Genomic DNA, 15,736 nt, shown 5'->3' on the forward strand with positions numbered 1-15,736 from the left:
ATACAACAGTAACGTATACACATGTATAAAGCCCACCAATGCAGTCTTTACACGCTTCCTTCAGGTTTACACCCATTAAGGCCTAAAGCGCCTGGAAAAACATGCCTCTGCATTTTAGAGGCGTCCATAAGGATTCATTACATTTCAGACCAAAATGTTCATTTGGAAGCAATTGCTTCCTCGGGATATCACCAGGCACAACATTAGAAATACAACACCTGCACATTTTAAATCCAATACAGGACACGTTTTTAGGAATAATAAATATTTTAGGTGTATGTGTGTGGTGTGAGTCTCTCTCTCTCTCTCTCTCTCTCTCTCTCTCTCTCTCTCTCTCTCTCTCTCTCTCTCTCTCTCTCTCTCTCTCTCTCTCTCTCTCTCTCTCTCTGAAACTTATTTATATTTACTTTTTTGGTAGCAATGCCAACCAACCATTAAAATAATGACCTTTCAAAAAAATGGTATTGTGTCTCAATTTGCCCCAGGTCAGGGGTAAGATGACCCATATCAAGGGGTAAGTTGAGCCATAACGTGTAAACTTACCAATAAGGATTTTTTTTTTTTAAAGTGAACCTGTGCATATTTTTGTAACAACCAGTTTTGAACTAAGAACACACCACAAACAAAAACGTGCTGTTTCAGTGCCATCTTGCTTCGACCACGAGGAAGTAATGGACTGCTTTTGAATATGATTAGTAGGGCTGTCAAAGTTAGAGCGTTAATAGATTAATTAATCACAGAAAAACGTCGCATTAATCACGTATTAACGCATATTCGCACTATTTTTTTTTTGACCGCACTTGAGCCTTGAACGTAACCGCAGATGGTTACATTGAAGGCTACGCAGGTCAGTGATTAGGTCAATGCACGGCATTTCCTATGCCTGTTGTTCCAAAATGAGCGAGGTGACTCCCCTTAAAACGTTATCGAAGAAAACTGAAGTTTCCGATGCTGTGAAAGTACATTGCGAATGCACCATTTTGCCTGTATAGCATTAGCACTTGCAAGTGCATAGCGTGTTATTCTGGTTATTCTGTTGTAACTAAGCGTCCTTTAAGCTGTTTAATGACACTAGTTGGAGTTAACCGTAAAACTAAATACACAACGTTAATAATTACATCCACTGTATATTTCAATACAAAACATGCTTCATTTTTAAAACATCGCTAGCGTAGCGCTAACCAGAAGTCAGCAAATGCTAACAGGAAGTTAGTATTGACTTCAGGAGTGTTTTTCTTCAAATGACGAATATCCACATACAAATGATATGAGATAACACTATGCAAAGGCACAATTATTTTAATAGAATTCTATCGCAACTTTGTTCTGTACCACTGATTTGAATGTACGGCTGGATAGCCATATACGCCCGTGCAAGCCGTTGAAGTCACAGGGCGGCCATCTTGCTCCTTCCATCTCGTGAGCAGACTACTGTATAAAGTATGAACTATATGGTATAGGTCAGGGTTGCCCAATTCCGGTCCTCGAGGGCCGCAGTCCTGCAGGTTTTCAATTTTTCCGCCTACCAACACATATACCAACACATATAATGAGCTCACCAGCGTGCCTGATAATGATCCTTACCTTTGTTTCAGGTTTGTTGGTAGACGGCAACCCTGGTATAGGTACAGATTAGTGTTGTTCCGATACCGATACTGGTATCGGCAGAGGTGCCGATACTGCATTAAAACAGTAGTATCGGTATCGGTGACTACTCACAAGTAACATGCCGATACCATTAATTCAAACGCTAATATAGGATTTTGTATGCAGCATCTTGTGTCCTGCTGGTGCATGACATTCACCGATATGTGACATGTTCACTGCATGCCGATCTAAGATATCCTATTGGCCCTTGAATGCTCTGAACCAATGGCAGGACAGCTTTTTCATGTTGATGAAAAAAAACCTTAAGTATCGGTATGGTATCGGTATCGGCCGATACTGCAAACCTGGGTATCAGTATCAGGAGCCAAAAAACAGTATCGGAACAACACTAGTACAGATGAGACATATACAGCTTATAGGCAGTTAATGTAAGGCTGGGGTGGCGGGGTGGGGGTTTGTGGACCCCCTCTGGAGCCAGCCAGGTGGAGCTCGAAGCCGAGCGTCTGCTGGCCGGGCCTTCGCCCATGGGGCCCAGTCGGGCACAGCCCGAAAAGGCAATGTGGGTCCCTCTATGGGCTCACCACCTGTGGGAGGGGCCAAAGGGGTCAGGTGCGTAGAGAGCTGGATGGCGGCCAAAGGCGGGGACCTTGGCGGTCCGATCCCCAACTACAGAAGCTAGCTCTTGGTACATGGAATGTCACTTCTCTGGCGGGAAAGGAGCCTGAGCTGGTGTGCAAGGCAGAGAAATTCCCACTAGATAGTTGGACTCTCCTCCACACACGGCTTGGGCTCCAGTACCTGCTGGGGGACTTCAACGCTCACGTGGGCAATGACAGTGAGACCTGGAGCGGCGTGATTGGGAGGAATGCCCCCCCACAAAATCAGAACCCGAGTGGTGTTCTGTTATTGGCCTTCTGTGCTCGTCACGGATTGTGCATAACAAAACCATGTTCAAACATAAGAGTGTCCATACCTGCACTTGGCACCACTACACCCAAGGCCGCAGTTTGATGATCAACTTTGTAGTTGTGTCATCGGATTTGCGGCCGCATGTTTTGGACACTCGGGTAAAGAGAGGGGTGGAGCTATTAACTGATCACCGCCTGGTGGTCTGTTGGCTCCGTTGGTGGGGGAAAATGCCAATCAGACCTGGCAGACTCAAACGTATTGTGAGGGTTTGCTGGGAACGTCTGGCAGAATCCCCTATCAGAAAGAGCTTCAACACCCACCTGAGGCAGAACTTCTCCCTTATCCCGGGGGAGATGGAGACATTGAGTCGACCATGGTCCATCGAGTGGACCATGTTCCGCACCTCCATTGTTGAGGCGGCCGATCGGAGCTGTGGCCGTAAGGTGGTCGGTGCCTATTGTGGCGGCAATCCTCGGACCCGCTGGTGGATACCAGCAGTAAGGGTTGCCGTCAAGCTGAAGAAGGAGTCCTATCGGGCCTTTTTGACCTGTGGGACTCCGGAGGCAGCTGACAGGTACCGGCTGTCCAAGCGGAATGCGGTTTTGGCGGTCGCTGAGGCAAAAACTCGGACATGGGAGGAGTTCGGTGAGGCCATGGAAAATGACTTCGAGGAAATTCTGGGGATGTGGTGGTTGACACGCCTCTACAACATCGCATGGACATTGGGGACAGTGCCTCTGGATTGGCAGACCATGGTGGTGGCCCCCCCTTTTAAGAAGGGGAACCGGAGGGTATGTTCCAACTATAGAGGAATCACACTCCTCAGCCTCCCTGGTAAGGTCTATTCAGGGGTGCTGGAGAGGAGGGTCCGTCGGGAAATCGAATCTCGGATTCAGGAGGAGCAGTGTGGTTTTCGTTCTGGCCGTGGAACAGTGGACCAGCTCTACACCCTCAGCAGGATCCTCAAGGGTGCGTGGGAGTTCGCTCAACCAGTCCACATGTGTTTTGTGAATTTGGAGAAGGCGTTCAACCGTGTCCCTCGGGAGGTCCTGTGGGGGGGTGCTTCAGGAGTACGGGGTGCCAGGCCCCCTAATACGAGCTGTTCAGTCCCTGTACGACCGTTGTCAAAGTTTGGTCCACATCGCGGGCAATAAGTCGGATTTGTTTCCAGTGAGGGTTGGACTCCGCCAAGGCTGCCCTTTATAACTGATTCTGTTCATAACTTTTATGGACAGAATTTCAAGGCGCAGCCGAGGCGTTGAGGGGTTCCGGTTTGGTGGCCTCAGCATTGCATCTCTGCTTTTTGAAGATGATGTGGTGCTGTTGGCTTCATCCAGCCGTGATCTCAAACTGTCAGTGGAGCGGTGCTCAACCGAGTGTGAAGTGGTTGGGATGAAGATCAGCACCTCCATTTTTTATTTTTTTTTTGAGAGCTCAGAATTGTTCATTCGGTAGTCTTACCGATTCAACGTCTTATCATCATTGCTCTATTTAAAAAAAAAAAATTTTTTTTCGTGTAGTGGTGCGTTTGTGCGCGTGCGTTTGCGTGCGTGTGCGCGTGTGTGTGCGCGTGCGTGTGCGTGCAAATACGTATACATTTATACTCATTAATTCACCTAAAACCTCATAAAAATCCCATTACCCTTCACCTTAACCAGATACTTCAGAGTCTCGCCAGAGTCGTGAGGTTCAAACGGTCAGGAAACCAGAGAAAAGGTCAGAAAAGATAAAAATAAAAGAAAGATAAATCAAAGTGAAATCCAGCACCAACCAAACTTCCTGCCTTCCCCATGGTTACAAAATCAAAGTCTTACGCCAACCCCATTCCAACAAATTAAAGAGATCTCAAGAGACCAGAGGAAAAACTAAAGAGAGGAAGGAGGGAAGGATCGATGAGGCAGAGTGAGATCCACAGAAACCAGTACATCCAGTCCATCAAAGTGAAATCCAGCACCAACCAAACACCTCCTGCGTGGTTACAAAACCAGAGTCTTACGCCAACCCCAGAAAACTCTAAATTCCAACAAATTAAGGAGATCTCAAGTGACAAGAGGAAAAACTAAAGAGAGGAAGGAGGGAAGGATAGATAAAGCAAAGTGAGATCCACAGACACCAGCACCCACTGATTCAACGAGCAGTGGGAGGGAGAGGCGAATTCTGTTTGAATTTCAGTAGATGCTGGTGTGATGGATCTGGCATGTATAAGGACCGCCACCAAAGAAAGGAGCCGTCAACCGCGGCCCAGCAAAGCGAGCACCGCCCCCCCCCCCCCCCCCCCCCCCCGAAATCCCCCGAGCTGCGGCAGCACCAAGGCCACCCCCATGCCACCCGGGCGGACACCGGTCGGCGAGCCAACCCAGACGCCCGGAACACCCCAGCCCCCGCCCCGGCCCGCAGCCCCAAGCCCAAGGCCGCAGAATGAGGCCCGGCGGGCCCCCACAGCGCCCCACCGGTCCCCAGCCCCCGCCCCCCCACGCCCCTCCCAGCCCCCGCCCCCCTTCCCGCACCCCACACAAACCAGCCACCCAGTGCACTCGGTGCAGCGTCTGCAGTGATGCGGACTCTGTATCGGTCTGTTGTGGTAAAGAAAGAGCTGAGCCAAAAGGCAAAGCTCTCAATTTACCGGTCGATCTACGTTCCCACCTTAACCTATGGTCACGAGCTGTGGGTTGTGACCGAAAGAACAAGATCCCGGATACAAGCGGCCGAAATGAGTTTCCTCCGCAGAGTGTCCGGGCTCTCCCTTAGAGATAGGGTGAGAAGCTCGGTCATCCGGGAGGGACTCAGAGTCGAGCCGCTGCTCCTCCGCGTTGAGAGGAGCCAGCTGAGGTGGCTCGGGCATCTGGTTCGGATGCCTCATGGACGCCTCCCTGGGGAGGTGTTCCGGGCATGTCCCACCGGCAGGAGGCCCCGGGGTCGACCCAGGACACGCTGGAGAGACTGTGTCTCTCGGCTGGCCTGGGAACACCTTGGGATCCCACCGGAGGAGCTGGTTGAAGTGGCTGGGGAGAGGGAAGTCTGGGTTTTCCTCCTAAAGCTGCTGCCCCGCGACCCGACCCCGGATAAGCGGTAGAAGATGGATGGATGGATGGATGTCCATTAAAAACAGTGACTAGGAAAAGTCGAGGCTTGAATAGGCCATGGATGACACCGGGGATATAAAATGCATGTAAAAGGAAAAATGTGTTATATAAATGCTTTTTACTAGAAGGAACTAAAGATGTCGAACTCAGCTATAAGAAGTTCAAAAATAAACTGGTAAATATTAAAAGAACAAGCAAAAGAGAATATTACTATAGACTACTAGAACAGAACACATGTAATACACACAATACATCCAGAGTATTTTATAGATGGTAAAAGTATTGTTATTGATAAAATAACTGATATTATTAATGAATTTAATGATTATTTTATTAATGTTGGCAGTAAATTATTCATCCATCCATCCATTTTCTTGACCACTTAGTCCTCACAAGGGTCGCTGGAGCCTATCACAGCTGGCTTTGGGCAGTAGGCATGATATACTCTCAACTGGTTGCCAGCCAATCGCAGGGCACACAGAGACGAACAACCATCCACGCACTAGCACACCTAGGGACAATTCGGAATGCCCAATTAACCTGCCATGTATGTCTTTGGAACATGGGAGGAGACTGGAGTACCCGGAGAAGGCCCACGTGGGCACGGGGAGAACATGCAAACTCCACCCAGGAAGGCCGGAGCCTGGACTCGAACCCGAGTCCTCAGAACTTGGAGGCGGACGTGCTAACCACTCAAAAACCGTGCCTCCCTGGTAGTAAATTAGCAAAAGAAATTCCTGAACCAGAAAATAGATATGAAATAAAACATATTAAGAACAATTCCTCTATCATGTTCCTAAGTACAGTAAACAATACTGAAATATTAAATGGTAAATCATTCAAAAATAAAAAATCTAAAGCTTTAAAATTGATATGGCGCTAATAAAAAAAAACTATTATAGCAACCTTTTGCCCATGTCTGTAACCTATCCTTCAAAACTGGTATTTTCCCAACTAAAATGAAAATTGCAAACGTTATCCCGATTTATAAAAGTGGAGAGAAACATCTTTTTACTAACTATAGACCAATATCATTACTTCCACAGTTTTCTAAAATCCTAGAAAAACTGTTATTACATAGACTCGACAATTTCATTGAGAAACATAATTTACTAACTGAAAGTCAATATGGTTTTAGAGAAAAGAGATCCAAAAGAGATAATTAATCACTCACATTATATAGAACCAACAAATCCATTATTCATTAAATTAAATACTATCAAATTCTATTACCTTGTCGGATTTAAAACAGCTCAAATAATGTACAGAGTATACAATAACAAACTTTGCCACAGTATTCAGAAGTTATTCAAAATCAAAGAAGGGTGTTGCTATGGGTTACTGGGCACAAATGACTTTAAAAAACAAATGACAAGAAAAAACATCAAGCAAATGTGTGTTTCTGTTGAACGGGTTAATTTGCAGAACAATTATGAAATTGAAGTGAAAAAAATGTGAATCAATTACTGTTTTAAAAAAAAGATGATTAAAAAGTTAATGATAGAAAAATATGTAAATCAGGTATAAATGTAAATAAATTTGTGTGTGCATGTATGTTTAAATGTGTATGTACTCATTATGTTTTTTGTTGATTTGTTGTGATTGTATTGTATTGGTGCTAATGTTTTATGTTTGTTTTTTGTGTTTCTGTAAAGCGCTTTGTGACAGTTCAGGCTGTTTGAAAGCACTATATAAATAAACGAGTTGAGTTGAGGTGAGTGTATGGGCATGTGCAAGTGTACCCACATATGTTCAATACTTAATGTTTGGGAAGTTTATTGTATTGCATATGTATGGCTTTACTTTCGCTCTCTCTTCTTTGCGTATATGTAATATATCTGCACTTAAGATAAACATGTTTTGTTTATTTTCTATTGTTTACTTTTATATTAGTAAGAACAACTCATTAGTATATTATTATGAAAGAAGTATTAGGGAGTAGACAAGGCAAGGCAAGTTTATTTGTATAGCACATTTCCTACACAAGGCAACTCAATGTGCTTTACACAAGGAAAGACAACACATAAGCATCAAGAAACAGTAGTTAACATTCAGAGGAAGAAAAAATAAATGAAAATAGGTTACAAAATTCACACACAAAAAAAAAACAAAAAAAAAACATACATTGTCAATATTAAAACATTCAGCAAACTTTAAAAACATTTAGCAAATTTTAAAATAATAATAAAAATCATAATTAAAAAGGAAAAAAGAAAGCACATGATTAATTAAAGCTGTTTAGAAGCCCTTAATCAAAAGCAAAGTTTTTAACCTGGATTTAAAAGCGTTTACACTCGGGACTGACTTCACTTCTGTTGGCAGCCTATTCCATCTGTGTGCAGCATAATAGATAAATGCAGCTTCACCATGTTTGCTTCAAACTCTGGGTTCCACTAGTTGGCCCAAGTCTGCAGATCTCAGAGCCCTGCTGGGTCAATCAGCATTTCTTTGATATATTCAGGACCCAAACCATTCAGTGATTTATAGACCAGGTGCAGAATTTGGAAATTTATTCTAGAGCTGACTGGGAGCCAGTGTAAATCCTTAAAGGATAGTTCAGATTTTTTTTACATGAATCTCAATTTAATCCTCACCTCCAGTGTGTGCGATCATCACTGACTTTACCCCTAACAGCGTTCTGTGACACGAGTTCTGGTCCGGTGTTGGCCGAGAGGAAAATAGTCCAGCAAGCTGGCTGAGGTCACGGAAATAAAGCATTTTTCTTCTAATAACAGTTTGTGTTCAAAAGAGTGATACATTTGCATCACTAAACTCCTTTCTGAAAAAAGTCAGACGCCATTACCGCCAGGCACTATTTTTCTGTTCGTTCGTATCACTGCGCGGCGCCCCGCATGCAGCTGATAGACACGCACTAATCTACAAGTCTTTTCGTATGGCGTTAGATTTGTGCCACAATTCCGTACGTACCAAAAATGTGTTACGTACGTACAAAATGTGTTTTGTACGTACCAAAAATGTGTTTCGTACGTACAAAATGTGTTTCGTGCGTACAAAACAGTCCTCGCGCACGCTTGCTACGTCTCTCCTCAACACGTACGAAACTTTGATTTACGCTTGCGATGCAAGGGTCGAGGCGTAATATTTGTGCCACAATTCTTAACCAATCAGGAGTCGGACAGGAAAGCAAATCCTGATTGGCTGTTTAATATCCAATCAGGCAGAACTTTGACAACGTGTCGTCAAGCCGCGTTGCATCATGGGCGCTTCTTCGATTTTTTTTTGTTTTGTTTTGTTTTGTTTACTAGCACTCGGTGCTTTCCCGTTTGTATTTTATCTGCATTTCTGCTGACTTTTATTTACTTAACAAAAGTTGTGTTATATTACGGGGTGAAGCAGCTCCCAACTGCTTTCCTGCTTAGCGGAAGACAAGTTTTAGCCCTCATGGGACCGTTGGATGACCGTTGGGGGGGACGCTAACTACTTTCAACATTTTCATTACGGTAAGTAGCATAACAGTAGCATCTTTTAACTTGGCCACTATCACACACAGGCTTCCAAGACAATCAAAATTGTATGTAATAGTTACATACACGACATTGGCAATGGATGTGCATAGTTATGATGAAGAAAAAAAAATCGCCACCCCCTTTCTTTATTTTCTTATGCATTTTTAGTGCCTAGTGCCACCAAATGTATATCGTGTAACTAACAGACAGAAAAAAACATGGAATGTCCAAAAGCACGGTTAACACAATGCCATAGTTACTGATTTTTAAGTACGTTAGTGATATTGATTAGAAAATCATGGAAAATTACGAGATATCAGCTCTTGAATTCAATTCACGAGTTAATTTTGTTGTCATTACCTGTATACTTGTGCACATAAATGCCATCTCAAATCACTAAAGCAGCCTTTTACCACCTAAAAGACTTCGACAGCAGGGTTGCATGCTCCATACCAGAAGAACCTGGCTCATGCTTTTATTTCCAGTAGACTTAATTATTGCAAAGGTCTTCTGACTGTTCTCCCTCAAAAGAGCATCACATTATAGCTGCAGAGGTTATGAAGTGGTTACCCTTAGTTGTACTAGACATTTAACAAGAGCAAGAAACTGTAGAAACATGGATGGTCTCATTGTTTTCCCATAACTACATGAAGATGGATGGATATGATTGTTTCACGTTTTACAATTAATAACCTTGAGCTTTTGTTTGTTTCCAATTTACCAGGTAAACCAATCCAGATTGCGCATCGTTTCTATATCCGGGTCACAGTCATCAATAAGATGTCTAAGGATAGAGAGTACAGCTGAGATGGATGGGACGGCGATGGATGGCTCCACAATAGCAGTCTACCATGCCTACTGTGTGTAAAACTTGAAATAAAAACTGCAAAGATGCACTGTAACTGAGGACGATTCATTTGATTTAAAAACAAAATGTACAGTTTGCTGTTTGTTGATCGATAATGCATCATTAAGTGTCAATTACAAATACAATGTGTAATATATTTTCATCTGTGGAACCTCTTGGGTCTTGCACTCTCAATACATCATCATGAGTACAGTACTCTGAGGTCTTCTTGGTCAATGATGGGCAAATGTGCAGTGTGTGCACTTCCGCACTTTAATCTTGAAACCATAAATGTGTCATGTACTGCATTGGCACTGTACCTGCAATAGTATTTTGGTTATTCTTTGCAGGTTGTTTACAGTGTGTGTGACACTTTTTATTTTTCTAATTGTCAATTATACTGTTTGCAAGACACATTTAAATAAGTTCAGTAAAAGTGTCGACAATTTACAGGAGAAAAAATATTTTAAAAATGTTTGATTTGGTATGCTGCAAAACAGGCCATTACAACTATTCGAACTTCAAATTATGATAGTCCAATGTTAATGTTGTCATTCTTCAGGAGCTCTTGATTTCTCTGCTGTCAAGCTCAAGCTTCACGTTCTGACTCTTCCTACAGACATTTTAATGACTAAGTCAAATTGGTCTCATCAGCTGGCTCAAAAACGTCAGGAATTAGGGCTGCACAAAATTGGAAAATCATGCAATATGCGATTTTGCTGAATATAGCAATAGATATTGCAATATTTAATATGGATCTAAAGAAATGACTGATGATGATTTTATTATCTAATGAACAAATTATATTTCTCATGCAGTAAAATGTATTCAGAGTTATTTAATTGTAATGACTTCAATAATGTTCAACTAGTGGATGGTGGTGCACATTTTAGCAAGTGGCTGACTGGTCAAATTCAGATAAAAGCATAAAATTCCATATGAAACTTATTGCATGTCTGTTATATGCATATTGCATGGGCCAATAGCGCGATATCAATATTTTTTCCACTCCACTTCTTCATCTTCTGCTTCTCGTGGTGTTTTTGACACTTCTGTTGTGGTGTCATCAGGTGCATTCTGTGTCCTTTGTCATCTTTGTTGCCTGGTAATAAAAACAAAACCCAAGGTTAGCGCTCAGATTTTTAATTGTCTATCTGTTGTTATGGAAAAATGACAAGATCAACCATGTTTCTCACGTTAGTAAAACAATTATTTTGGGCAAACATGTTTATTTCAACAGCTGCTAGTCATGGTGTATGGTTGTCTTGTAACCAAAATGAATTCAATTCTTACGTCAATAACTATGGCATTGGACTGCCAAACACAGTGCTCTTAGGTATTCAATGTTTTCTATTATTCACGATATACCTTTAGTCGGTCCCGTCGCCATGGGCGGGCCTTGGGGGTCCGTGCCCGCCCGCCCTAGCAAGATGACTCACCAACTATTCGTCCTATCAGTCACGTAAACTTGCGCCTTCTGTTTCAAGTAAAGCATGGCGTGCCAGCCAACCACATACCTCCTTTCAAGTTTGGCTTTGATTGACAACTAAGGCTAGCCAATTACAATCCGGATCACGAGGGCTGGAGTGGGGTGGGGGGGAGACGCGCGCTCTGCAGACGTGCCTTAGCCAAATCTACTTCCGGGTAGATAGTGCGCATTTGCCGGCTCGCGCTGGGACAAAGACTGAGCAGTGAGCACTCGTGCGTCTTTAATGGGAGCCACCAAACGCCAAACCTTGATCCAGGATGACAAAGTTGACATCATTGGGAATCCTGAGTCCACTGGTTACGTTTACAAGTGAGTGGCAAACTTTTCTTTTAATTAGTCAAGCCACACAGCACGGATGAATTGTAGCAATACACAGTATGCTGTTAACAGACCCAAGCAGTCACACATACACAACAACAACTATGGAGCATAAAATTATTTATCACTAAAGCAGTTGCAGTACAATGTGAGTTGAATTCTCTTTTTTTTATTGCCAAGTTTGTTCATGTTGATGACTGTCACTAAGTTCTAATTAAAAAAAAAACAACAACAGCACTTTACACATCCTTTTGGATTGATATTCTGCTTAGTTTTTTACTGAACCCATATGTTGTTTCTGTATATCATCGACATAACTCAACCTTATTTCTAAATCACTTTAAAACATCAATTGCTGCATACAAAGTGTTGTGCATGGAATAGAAATTAGTCTTTTAGTAGACACAAGTGAAACAAAATAACACAAAATAAAATTAATTAGAGTAAATATAAGTAGATAAGTATACACGCAAATAAAATTAATACTAAAAAAGAAATCTGTATAAGTATAGAAATAAAATAACACAAAATACAGAAGGCACCAAAAAAAAGTAAAATGATGTGAAGTCTCATGCTGAGTCAAAGATCAAAGAATAGAGATGTCTGGCAAAAATGATATCCATATCGTACAGCCCTATTCCAACATGCAAATGAAGGCAACTGCTAGCCAATTCCAGATAGAAGGGGCTGGGTCACAGAGTCATTCATTCGGACATAGTTGTTTACAGAAGTGAAGAGTGGATTTGTTTCAAATGAACTTTTGAGTTGAATAAATGCAAAATGAACTACACATTTTTTTCAGTTTGTCTTTTAGATTTCAGATTTCCGCTTTTAAGTGACAGAAAATATTTCTGAGCACTTTTGCAGTTGTCACAATGCCGCTGTTCAACCTGATGAACATTAGATTTAGGTTGATGAAGTGTGCCCCCCCCAAAAAAGGTAATGCCCCCCCTACAATTTCTTTCTGGTGACGGGTCTGCCTTTAGTGGTACCAGGCACTAATTACTAAAGAAAAATGGATGGTCTAACATTTTCTTTTCTACTTCTTATACAACGCCACTCATGATGGCATGCATTGTTTAGGATTGTAATGATAGTAGCACGATCAAAAGAGGACAAAACTATAGGATTTACTGACTTAAATACAGTACAGTATTTTGTAACTTACCATAATGAAAACGTAAGTAGCAGGTTAGCCTCTTCTCTTTTTTTTTCTTCTATTTTATGCCGTCATCCAACATCACCATGAGCGCTAAAACTTGTTTTCCCTCCTTCTTCCGCTAAGCAGGAAAGCAGTTAGGAGCTGATTCATCCCGTAACATAACAGAACTTCTATTAGGTAAATAAAAGTCAGCAGAAATACAGACACAAATTCAAACAGGAAAGGACCGAGTGCTTGTTTAAAAAAAATAAAAATAAAAATCGAAGAAGCGCCCATGATGCAACGCGGCGTGACGACACGTTGTCAAAGTTCTGCCTGATTGGATATTAAACAGCCAATCAGGATTTGCTTTCCTGTCCGACTCCTGATTGGTTAAGAATTGTGGCACAAATATTACGCCTCGACCCTTGCATCGCAAGCGTAAATCAAAGTTTCGTACGTGTTGAGGAGAGACGTAGCAAGCGTGCGCGAGGACCGTTTTGTACGCACGAAACACATTTTGTACGCACGAAACACATTTTGTACGTACGAAACACATTTTTGGTACGTACGAAACACATTTTGTACGTCCGAAACACATTTTTGGTACGTACGAAACACATTTTGTACGTACGAAACACATTTTGTTACGCACGGAATTTTGGCACAAATCTAACGCCATATTTTCGAAGGCGGAAGGCGCGCGATCAGCTGTCTGCAGGGCGACGCGCAGTGATACGAACGAACAGAAAAGTAGTGCCCGGCGGTAATGGCGTCTGACTTTTTTCAGAAAGGCAAGGCAAGGCAAGTTTACTTGTATAGCACATTTCATACACAAGGCAACTCAATGTGCTTTACGCAAGGAAAGACAACACACAAGCATCAAGAAACAGTAGTTAACATTCAGAGGAAGAAAAATAAATGAAAATAGGTTACAAAATTTACTAAAAAGAACATACAATAACAATCTTAAAACATTCAACAAACTTTAAAACATTTAACATAAGGAAGTTTAAAATAATAATAATAATAAAAAAAAAAGGAGTTTAGTGATGCAAATGTATCGCTCTTTTGAACACAAATTGTTTTTAGAAGAAAAACGCTTTATTTCCGTGACCCAAGCCAACTTGCCGGACTACTGTCCTCTCGACCAACATCGGACCAGAACTTGTGTCACAGAACGCTGTCAGGGGTAAGTCAGAGATGATCGCACACACTGGAGGTGAGGATGAAATAGAGATTCATGTCAAAAAATCCAAACTGTCGATTTAAGTACTGGAGTAATATGTTCTGATCTCTTTGTTTTGGTCAGAACTCGAGCTGCAGCGTTGTGAATGAGCTGCAATTGTCTCATGTTCTTTTGAGAGAGTCCAGTCAGAAGACCGTTACAATAATCTAGTCTGCTGGAGATAAAAGCATGGATAAGCTTCTCTTGGTCTGCTTGAAGCATGTAGTCCTTCAGTCTGGATATGTTTTTCAGCTGGTAAAAGGCTGTTTTAGTGATGAATTTAATATGATTGCTGAAGGTCTGGTCTGAGTCTATTAGTTCCCCCAAGATTTCGAACTTGGTCTTTAGTTTCTAAAGACAGTGACTCAAGCTGTTTTTTAACAGCAATCCTCTTTTCTTTATTGCCGAAAACAATGAGCTCCGTTTTGTTTTTGTTCAGCTGAAGGAAGTTTTGGTTCATCCAGTTGTTAATTTGCTCTAGAGAATGACACAATACGTTAATAGAACTGCTGTCATTTGGGGACATTGATAAATACAGTTGTGTGTCATCTGCATAACTATGATAGTCAACATCGGCGTTCTGAAGCATTTGACCCAAAGGTAACATATACAGACTGAACAACAGGGGTCCAAGGACTGACCCTTGAGGGACCCCACATGTATTGTGGCCCTTGTTTTCCTTTTGTAATACTTCTTGTAGTACTGTTAATGTCTAATAATTACAGACAACCAAATTGAAAACTTTGCCTTAAATTTCTCTGCTCAGCAGCTATACTTACTAAGACTATACTATACTATACTATACTATACTATACTATACTATACTATACCATACCATACTATACTTACTAAGAGTCTTAAAACAAGGATCCAGACTAACATTTTTTATTTTATGTTTTTGTCTAGTAGCACAGTGGCCCCAAACAAGAAATTTTAGAGACACAAGTAGAATATTTAGGGACACACGCTAAAATGACTTGCAATGGTAAATATTCATCCCGAAGTGTGGGTTCATAGTTTTGTGAAGAGATGGATAAAATGAGATGGATAAAAAACGGGTGTATTTTGCTGCTTATTTACTCATATTCCACAAACACAAAATCAGTCAGAATGTCGTGTTTAGACCAGTGAAGGCAACAGAACATATTGTAAAAAATATTTTGGAGTTGACCTCCTCAGTCCATAACAAACAATGATACCATTGTATAATGATGCTGATATTTAACAACAACAACAACAACAACAATAATAATAATAATAATAATAATAATAATAATAATAATAATAATAATAATAATAATAGGGGGATACGGTGATCGAGTGGTTAGCACATCCGCCTCCCAGTTCTGAGGACTACGGTTCAAGTCCAGGATCCGGCCTTCCTGAGTGGAGTTTGCATGTTCTCCCCGTGCCCGCGTGGGTCTTCTCCGGGTACTCCGGTCTCCTCCCACATTCCAAAGACATGCATGGCAGGTTAATTGGGCGCTCCGAATTGTCCCTAGGTGTGCTTGTGATTGTGGGTGGTTTTTCGTCTCTGTGTGCCCTGCGATTGGCTGGCAACCAGTCCAGGGTGTACCTGGCTACTACCCAGAGCCAGCTGAGATAGGCTCCAGCGACCCTTGTGAGGAATAAGCGGTCAAGAAAAT

The 15,736-nt window shown here is 42.0% G+C and overlaps 2 long non-coding RNA genes across 2 annotated transcripts; one reads left to right on the plus strand and one right to left on the minus strand.

Annotated features, from left to right (window-relative positions):
• The first annotated feature begins 8,708 nt into the window (after positions 1 to 8,708).
• LOC144004503 (uncharacterized) lies at positions 8,709 to 10,086 on the plus strand. The gene is made up of 2 exons (XR_013279401.1): positions 8,709 to 9,061; positions 9,792 to 10,086. It is a non-coding gene; the product is annotated as an uncharacterized LOC144004503 (long non-coding RNA).
• Positions 10,087 to 10,681: 595 nt separating this feature from the next.
• Positions 10,682 to 13,255, minus strand: LOC144004509 (uncharacterized). The gene is made up of 2 exons (XR_013279402.1): positions 12,890 to 13,255; positions 10,682 to 11,016 (listed from the first exon to the last, which is right to left on the minus strand). It is a non-coding gene; the product is annotated as an uncharacterized LOC144004509 (long non-coding RNA).
• Positions 13,256 to 15,736: the final 2,481 nt, after the last annotated feature.

The sequence above is a fragment of the Festucalex cinctus genome, chromosome 1 (genome assembly GCF_051991245.1).
Source record: "Festucalex cinctus isolate MCC-2025b chromosome 1, RoL_Fcin_1.0, whole genome shotgun sequence".
Taxonomy (NCBI): domain Eukaryota; kingdom Metazoa; phylum Chordata; class Actinopteri; order Syngnathiformes; family Syngnathidae; genus Festucalex; species Festucalex cinctus.